The sequence below is a fragment of the Euphorbia lathyris genome, chromosome 6, assembly GCF_963576675.1.
Source record: "Euphorbia lathyris chromosome 6, ddEupLath1.1, whole genome shotgun sequence".
NCBI lineage: Eukaryota > Viridiplantae > Streptophyta > Magnoliopsida > Malpighiales > Euphorbiaceae > Euphorbia > Euphorbia lathyris.
Genome location: NC_088915.1, coordinates 42162736 through 42173074, shown reverse-complemented (window position 1 = coordinate 42173074; position 10339 = coordinate 42162736).

Here is a 10339-nt window from a genome sequence, read left to right as displayed (position 1 = left end):
TTCATTTCTTCCATGTATTTCAATAGGATTTCATCCTTTACGTTGAAGTTTTTGATGACTTGGTTCATCATTAGCTTCGAATCGATGTATATCACCACGCGTTCTAGAGTGATTTCTTTTAGCAAGTGTAACCCAGGGATCAAGGCTTCATATTCCGTTGCATTGTTAGTGGCTGGGAAATCTAACTTTGCTGCGTAGTGTATTTTGATGTATTCGGGGCCTTTGATCACAGCACCTACTCCTGCTCCCTCAATGGATGATGCTCCATCAGTGTACATGGTCCACTCTTCTGGTTCAATCTTTGGCGAATCGATGAACTCTTCTGTCAACTCATTGATGAAATCCGCCAAGACTTGACTTTTGAGAGCGGTCTTTCTTCATATCGAATATCAAATTCGCCAAGGCATATAGACCATTCCATCAACCTGCCTGATGTTTCTGGTTTTTGAAACACCTTTCTCATGGGAATACTGGTTCGTACTACGATTGTGTGTGCTTGGAAATGTGACCGGAGGCGGATTGATGTTGTTACGATCATCAGGGCCATTTTGTCCAGCTTGGAATATCTTGTCTCAGCATCTTTTAGCACTTTGCTTACGTAGTAAATGGGATATTGTTGCCCTTCTTCTTCCCAGATGATCACAGTGCATATGGGTCTGTTTGTAATAGACACATATAAATACAAGTCTTCTCCCTTGATTGGTCTGCTTATTGAGGGTAGTTCTGTCAGGAACTGCTTTATCCCTTAGAAGGCTTACTGGCAATCTTCATCCCATTCAAATGCCTTTTGCTTTTTGATTGCCTCATAGAAGGGGAGACATCTTCTGGCATAACTTTTATGATCCGCCCGTTCAGACATTGTATTTCTCTCACATTTTGAGGTGCCTTCATTCCTAGCACAACTTTTATTTTATCTGGGTTGGCACCAACTTCTTTTTGGCTGATAACGTAGCCAAGGAACTTCCCCGAGGTTGCCCCCAAATGTGAATTTTTCAGGATTGAGTTTGATATTGTACCTGCGAAGCACCTCTAGGACCTCCTTGATATCTGCTGCGTGCTTTTCCATTGTGGTGCTCTTGATGATCATATCATCCACATACATGGAGAAATTGTTGCCATTTTTATCTTCAAATACCATGTTCATCATTCTCTAGTATGTAGCACCTGCATTTTTTAGGCCAAAGAGCATTACCTTGAAGCAATATGTAGCCTGGTGTGTGACAAACGAGGTCTTGATCTTGTCTTTAGGCTCCATCTGGATTTGGTGATAACTGGATTTCACATCTGTGAAGGAATGGACTCTGTATCCTGCGGTTCCATCCACTAGAATGTCAATGCATGGTAGCGGATAGTTGTCCTTAGGACACGCCTTGTTCAGATCAGTAAAATCAATGCACATTCTATAGGATCCGCCCGCTTTCTTGACAAGAACTACGTTCACCAACCACTACGTATATATTTCTTCTTCGATGACATTAGCTTTTTTAAGCTTGGCGATTTCTTCTTCTATGGATTTTTGCCTTTCAAGTTCATGGTTTCGCCTCTTTTAGGCTACGGGCATTGCATCATCCGCAATGTTCAGTTTGTGAGTGATCACATCTAGGTTTACCCCTGTTAACACTTTGTTCTCCCAGGCAAAAACACTTTCACATTCTGTCAATGCCTTTGTGATATCTTCTTTTATTTTTGGCTTGAGCCTTTTTAGCAATTTTCACCTTCTTTCCTTTAGCGATGAGGTACATTTATGTGTCGCCAACACCATGGTGATGGGCTCTTCATCCTCTCCTTCATCATCCTTAGCATGTGGGCGAATGGATAATGAGGCTGAATACGTTTCTTGTGCCATCTTCTAACTTCCTTTGATCATAACTCCTCCTTTACTTATAGGGACATACATTGTTAAGTGGCAGATGGAGATCAGGGATACGGCTTCAGAGAGGTATGGCCTTCCCAAAATAACATTGTATGCTAGTTGTCCATCCATGATAAAGAATTCTAGATCTCCCTTCCAAGTCTGGTCATCATCAGCAATCTCACACTCTAATATTATTTGGCCTTTGGTATGAATTGTGTGTCCAGTTACTCCCAAGATGTCCACGATTGTTGTTTCTATCTGTATGGGATCTACTTTCAGTTTGGCGAATGCCCCTCTAGTGATCACGTTGCATGAACTGCTAGTGTCTATCATAACTCTCTTCATCTCCCAACCTTCAATGGTCATTATACTTACCAAGGCATCTGCATAGGGGCCAATTATTGGGCCTACTTCTACGAAAGGACGATTGAGGGCTGTCTTGTCTAAGGCGAATGTCTTCGCTTTCTTTGCCGGGGGTTGGTATCTAGGTCCACCAGCAATGACGTTGATAACCCCTTTTGACTTATTTTTGGGTTCCACCTTTTGTTTGTCATCGTATTGGCTTTTATCATTTTGGATGAACTTGTCAAGCTTGCCCCTTTGGATCAACCTTTCTATTTCTTTCGCCAGTTCCCAACATGCTTCAGTTTCGTGGCCATTTCTTCTGTGGAATCGGTAGTATGCTTTTGTGTTTCTTCTGATATTTACATGCTCCCCCCTTTTAGTTCGGGATATGTAATGTCCCGCTTGTATTTGCTTTTCTCCAGCCATAAGAGAATTTCTTGCTTAGGAGTGTTAAAGGCTGTGTACATTGTCCTGCCTCTTGAATATCTCCTACCTCTGGATGGCGGGTCAACAACTTTTTTATTTTCTTTCCTTTTTGACTTGCCTCTTCCTTTCTTTTCTAGCGAATCAGGAATTTTATCGATGTCATCTATCTCCATGAACCTCTTGCATCTTTCCATCAGTTCCACAAGGCTTCGTGGCTTGTGCATGACTAGATTTTCTTGTAATCTTGCACATCTGGTATTTTTTTATCACCGCCTCTATAACTGTATTGACATCAACATTGGTAATCTTGATGCATAACTTGTTTAACCTTATACAGCTTTCGGCTAGATACGATAGGTGGAATGCTGCTTGCGAACTAAGTGCGAAATTCACGACTCAATTGTTCCTAGCTGTCAATGGTTCCAGTAGCAAGTGATTGGGACCAATCGTATGCTGATCCTTTCAGGGTTGTTGTGAACATCCTACAAAGGATGCCTTCATTGGCTGCATAAATGTCCACCAGCTTGTGTGGGCCTTAGTATTGTCCTCTCCTTTATACCGGGGTAGGTTGGGGGCTTTGAATCGCCTATCCGCCTCATAGCCAAGGATCCACGCTGTGAAAGGTGAATTCATGTTGACTTGATGGGTGTATCGTTCAGCATTTTGGTTCCGCCTCAGCATTTCTTCCTGGACTCTTCTTTCAACTGCAGTATTGAACCACCGTGGTGAAATCGATCCTTGATCTCGCCCTTTATAGTTGTCGCGTCGGGGTTCTGTCAAATGTCTCGATGGGGAACAAGATCTTTCTCTATCTAGGTGTGGAACCCGGCGATACCCAGGCGAACATTCTGGACATGATTGGGATCTCTCACAATTTCTAGGATTTTCAACCTTTACCACATTCCTAACTGCTGCATCTTGCCTTCGGGGACCCGTCTCATCAGGAAATAAATTTCTTGGTGTAATAGTAGGTCCTACCATGGTGAAAGTGGCATTAATTTTGCCGTGTCGGGTTCGGGAAGTTCCTCTTGGCTCCAAAAAGGAAGAGTGTTCAGCTCCTGTTCCTAAGACATATCCTCGGAACCCTGGATTTGTTAGGTCATCCCACAGATTCTGATAATTTCCAGTTACACCGAATTTTCCTCCATGACTGTGGGCCGGGGGTTTTCCACTTGTGTTCCTCCTACGGACGGGTTTTCCAACATGGATCTTACCCGTTCAGCTGATTGCGGTCCCAAATCGCATCCAACAATTTGTTCAAGAAAATCTACCAGTGAGAATTCATGTGCTGGTTGGATCGTTCCATCTTCTAGGAGGTAAAAATGCCATGTGTAAGTCGTATTATTCCTAGTAGAGAGTGGAACTGAGGTTACTCCGGTAGAGGGTGGTATAGGGGTTCCTCTAGTGGATGGGTTGAGCCCTTCCGATGACAATCTTTGTTTGTGGTGCAATTCTATTAATCTTAGAATTCCACCTTCACCGTACCAATTGATATCTTGCAGATTTTCCTTCACCGGAATGCTTCCCTGTGAGGCACCGTTATGATCGGCCGGGGACACTCCGATGCTAAAGTCAGTAATATTCTAGAGAGAATAAACAGTAAGCACGAAGTAGGGATTAGAATAAAGTACCTAGAATACCTCGTAGTGAGGGTATTTATACTGATTCCTATTACCATCGAAGTAGTTTCTCATTCAATGCCCTTTAATGTAGTTTAAGAATCTGGCTTCTTAGGATTTTAATTAACGGTAAAAGATAGAAGATGATTGGCTGTTGACACTGGCTTCTGAGGAGTGAAAGCGACAAAAGAGCGTTTCCCTCCCAACGGTTATTTCGAAATTTGAAATGACCCCAACCTTCAGGTGTCAACTATAAAAGGACTCTCATTTGCAACTTTGGAACTTGATCTTCAACGCTGAAATTCTGAGTGAATCAGTTCTTGAAGTTCCAAGCAAAGCAAGAACTTTTACACAAACTTCTTTATTCTTCTGCGTAATCAATTCTTTAGATCTTTCAAAGTGTTCTTAGATTAGAACAAAATTATCAATCTTTTAGATTAGTTCGAAAGCTCTGTTTGTTCGGTATTTAGCAAACAGAGTTAGATAGTTTTTAGTGTAGGATTATAGAGGAATGTACTCTGTAATAACTCAACAGTTATTGTAAGGGTTTGTGCTCTACCAGAAAGAGCTCAGTAGTGGATTAAAGCTTGGAAGAGGAATTCTGGGGACTGGATGTAGGGAGGAGGCCGAACTAGGATAAAATTGCTGAGTATCACTCTCTCTAACTCTTACTCCTTATTATTTGTTTTTTATTTCAAAAACATAAATTAGTTAGAGTTGTATTTTAACTGTGATAAGTTCGAAAGCCCTTCTAAGGCATAATCTTTCGAACTAAGGACATAATCAATCTTAGTTGTTGATCAACTAAAGTTGCTTCTGAACCTTTAACATTTATCCTCTGAATCGTGCTATTGAACCGTGAGAAGTTGTTTAACTTGGCTAAATATTTTAAAAACTCAATAGTTCTGTTAACCCCCCCCCCTTAGGAATTAATTCTCACATAACAAGGGACCAACACTTTGTTGTATAACTTTGATGATGTTTGAACCGGAAGAAGTTTGTCTTTGGTAAACCTGTTTAAATATGTGTGATGCATGTATGCATGTACAAATGCATGAAATGTATGACATTTGATACATTGTCTTCCGAGGTGCTTTAGGCAAGTCCCATAAAGATCTACTAGAGATATAGGCTGATCTAGAGGTGGTCCATGCTCAAAACTGTAGGTTGTAGTGGTTGATTAGTGAAGACATATCCAGTTCTATCGTGGTCGCTCATTTACTCAAACTTCGAGTACACGGACGAATGTGATGATACCGATACTAATGTTGAGGATGACTTGAGCTCATGCCATTTGATATGATTTGGCTATGATGGTGATCACCACTGAGGTATTTTGACTATGATGACGATAAAGGATACTAGAGCTCCTACCGCTGGGGCGCTTTGACCTTCCGAGGATAAGATTTCTTGGCGCTGGGGCGCTTATCAAAAGATAACGATAAGGGAGATTAGAGCTCCTGCTATTGGGGCACTTTGATTCTAACCTTCTTATTCATTTTTATTTTTACTCTTCATTTTACCTAGACCGCCCTTTGCAGGTTTTTAGTGTAGCGAGTTGTTCAACTTTTGCTTAAGCCACCTTTTGCAGGCTTGCAACTTAACAAGCATTGTCTTTTATTCTTATTCATTTTTTTCTTTTTTGGATATAGCCTCATGAGAGGCTATTGGAAGGATATTACCATTCACAGACTTTAGAAGGTTCAGGAGCATTTTGAAGGATTTCTTTGAGTGGTCCACTCGAATTACGGATGGGTAGATTAGGGTTCAGATTTTTCCTTGATGGAGGATCATTGAGATGCCATTGGCTTGACGTTGGAAGATACCTCAATGGCATGCTTTGGGGAATCTTGAGTCTACTATGACTTCTTTGAGGTAATTTGATTTCTATTGAGGACAGAAGCAACTGATTTGTACTTCTGTTTTCGCTCTTTTTTGTCTGTTGTTTCTTTTCTTATTTCTTGTCTCTTTTCTTTTCTTACCGCTCTCTAATGCAAAGTCTTACTTGTATATATCATCTCAATGACATGGTAATTTGAATGCATCAGTTCTTCTAAGCAAATGCATTTTAACAGACAAAATTAAACTTTATTTGACAGTAAGCTTGGTACACAGGTTTATTTGTACATCGTCATGATTTAACCTCTGTTATTAGTTATCCCTTTCAAATTTTCTAACTGACTATTTTCCCTCGTTGCCTTACTTTTGCCTAGATTGGCCTTTCTATTGTGAGGATCAGTTGGATAATCGCCTTGAGTCTTGGATCAGATGGATGATCGCTTAGGCTTTATAGATCAACTGGATGACCGCTTTGAATCTTTGAATCAGATAGATGATCGCATTCTGTCTGTTCTCTGTCTACTCCCGGCATATCGTCAAATAAGCAAGTGGAAGCCCACATATGTGTTTTTTGTTCTGTTTTTATTCTCTCACATCCTTCCTCGGAGGTTAAGATTGTTCGATACACAAACATTGTTTACGATGATTATCCTGTGTACCAAGATTAATGTCAAATAAAGATGATTCATGTATGCTGAAAATACTCTTAGGAGATAATAATGCATGCACAAGACTAATGTCAGAGACGTTGCACAAATAAACAAAATGATGTTCATTGCATTAGAACTTGATAAGGAGATCATCAATTTTATAGCTTTTTTTTTATCAGAAATGGAAAGCAAAAAGTACATTAAAAATCTTCTTCTATGAGCTGCAGGGATCTTCATCTATTTCCTTGAGTCAGAATCCCAAAGTCTACAGGCTACTCCTCTAATCCTTTATTGACTGTTTGGAAGGATTTGTGATCTTCCTTGGAAGGACCAGTGATCTTCCCACTGTCAATAAGTTCCTTGATATACTGCTTTAATTTGATGCAATTATTGGTATGATAATCCATAACGTGGCGATACGGCTTGAGTGTTTCAAGTAAATTCAAGTAAATTCAAGTAGATTTACATACGACTTGAGTGTTTCAAGTAAATTCATCTTCCTCAGCTTGGAGAATAAATACCTGAGAGGAACTCCCCATCGACTGATGCCCTAGTTGTTCACAGATTCTTTCATCTTCTTAGTGACATCTACCACACCTACCACTTTCACGGGTGCAACAATTTTGTTCTGGGAACTTGTAGCTGCATTTGGGTGGTTCAAGTTAGTAGTAGGTTTGACTTGATTCAGAGTCTGCCCCCTGAATCTCTCACCGATTGCCCGGGATTTGCCAACTTTTTCTACCCACATTGCCCCTTTGTAACATCTTCAAATATGGAGAACTCTTGACTCGTCATTACATGATAGAACACATGAAGAGCTCCATTCACCAACTTTATGATAAGGTCATGAATGTTAGGCTTGTGCCTGAAAAGTATCATTTTCTCCATCCATCTTTTGAGGTATTCAACAAAGGACTCGTTGTGCTTCTACTTAATTACTCTAGGTCACTTAACTCCCTCTCTACTTGATCATCAGATATGTATTGCTTATTAAGTTCCTTGCCAGTAAATTGAAATCATTCTAAATTCCCTCCGACAGATTCTTATACCAGAACAAAGCTTCCCCTTTTAGAGTTATATAGAAAAGGCGAGTAACTTGAGACTTCACTGCCCCAACATTCATCATCAATCTTAGGTATTGGTTCATATGAGGAACAAGTTCTCCGATGCCATTGAGTATGGGTAGCTCCAGCATTTCAAAGTCTAGGCTGAAAGTCTCTTCCCATCTTATACACAAGTCATCAACATCCATCTTTTGTTCGGACTTTGACATCACTAGAACTTGCTAAATATATGATTCTGAATAGAGTCACTAGGAACTCCTAAAATAGGTAATGCACATTAGTGTTATGCCTATGACCCATATTATACATGCTTTGATGAAATGAATGACGATGTTTATGATTCTTTGTTGACGCGATTGACGCATATGAGATTGAGCCAACCCAATAGGAATAGATGATGTGAGCCAAACTAGTAGCGAATATCGCTCGAGGCGATCTCCACTACAGCGACTCTACAACTAAAGGATAAGTGTACCCCATCGTATCAAGTAATAATCTGGTTAAGTACATGTATTAAATCCATGGGATTTATACCCACAAGTATTAAACTACTCGGTTCTATACGTTATTTAGGCGGTGAATACTTTAGATTTGGTTTGGTAACACCTATAAACTACTCCTAGACTATGGGTGAGACAATTTTTATGTAGTTCAAACTCTTAGGGAATGATATGGGTGGCGGTAAGTCACAACATACGACAAACAATATTTCAGAATATATACGGGTAACAAGTTACTCTTGCGAAGACGATTATCTATAAACCGAACAACTCCGTGAGGTTCTTAGGTCGTGGTTCCTTCTTAAGACGACTCTAATTCTTAGGTTCAGAAAATAGGGCCCGTAAGTTCCATGGCTTGTCAATTCTTACGGTTTCCGATTTGTCACTTCCGGTAAAGCAACACCTATATGAATCCTAATGGATTTCGGAGTTCGTAAGCGACCTATACAATAATCAATTATAAGTATCAAAGCAAGAAATAAATATCAACATGTATAGTGAAACTGAAAACTGTAAATCATATATTATTACTGTGAAATGTATAAATACAGAATACAGCTGAATCTAGTATGTAGGAAGAGTGCAAACTAGCTAACAAGATAAAAAGGGAGAAGAGTCAGCCCTTAGAACTAGCTAACCGGACTCAAGGTCGTCACTTCGGGTTCGGAGGTGGAACTCTCGAGCTTGGTGAACGAGGGTGGAACGTAACTTTATTAGGGAAACATGAGGATAATAACAAGCTCTCAAGGTGCTAGAGTTTTATTACACAAAAACTGAATGAAGATTTGAGTGGCAAGCACTCCTATTTATACAAAACCAGACTTGTGGTCCGTTGGTTCGATTTGTTCACATTTGATGCTGAGAATAAGGTCCACGCTCCGTGTGGTCTGTTTTCCTTCGTGACCTGCAGTTTTCACACCACTAAAAGACTTATTTCACATTCCTTGACCTAGTCCACGCTCCGCATGAGTGAGCTATTGAGATTTATCTTCATTTATTAAAGGCTTCACGCTCCATGTGGGACATACCACGCTCCGCGTGGACTGTTTGTTGACTGGGGGACAAGGGTTAGATTGACTTCGTTGGATGCCATAATTCAATAGGCACTATGTCATTAAGTCAACACTCCGTATAGAAGAGGTCACGCTCTGCGTGGCTATGAAAAAAATAGATTCCTCTTTTCACATGTCGTGCGACGTTTCTTTCTTTTATCATCTTTTGCATCTCTTGTGTGTTTCTTGAACCTATAAAGCACAACCATTAAACCTGAGATTACTTGATTTCTTTATTTACTGAAATATGGTTCAAAAAGAACGCAAAATTATCAAGAGTACGTATTTTATTATTTTTCTACTAATTAAATGAAACACGTTTGTTTTTAGGTATTAAACTTAATTATTAACTGAAAATAGACTGTGAATCACCCTAAAAAGATAAGGACAAAACGTCCCTATCAACCTCCTCGAATTTTAAAGTTTTACTTGTCCTTAAGTAAAGGTAGTCAAAAGACGAAGGATTGAGACGTTTGAGAAACAAACCATTTCTTGATTTAACTGAGTACATGATTCTAAAACCAAGATTTTATGACGAGGTTTTAACGAGCACCTACATGAGCGAAAAGGTTGCCAAAACTTTGTTCGAAATTTCCATGATTAAACTTAATAGGCAATATTAACAGAGATTGATTATTCCCGGAAAACTTAATTTCACCTCACCAAGGTACTTCACTCAATCACATAAAGTTTTGGGTGGTAGGTGTTTGTACTCTCTTCTTTATACTTACCCAAAATCACACTAAATTTGCACGTTCATCCGAGTCTTTCCGACCTTGTTATGGTTAAACAATATTAGAAATGATCTTGGATTGGGGTTGTAATGAGGTTGAGGCTTTTTAGTGGGGTTAAAAGTCAATTTGTGGGAACTCAAGTTTGAGCACCAAATTTGTGTTTGCATCATGCTTTTGTTGGTTTATCTAGCAATTTAGGACAGTGAGGGACTGAAATTGCTCAAGGGAGCTTGAGAATGCCTATAACTCTTTTTA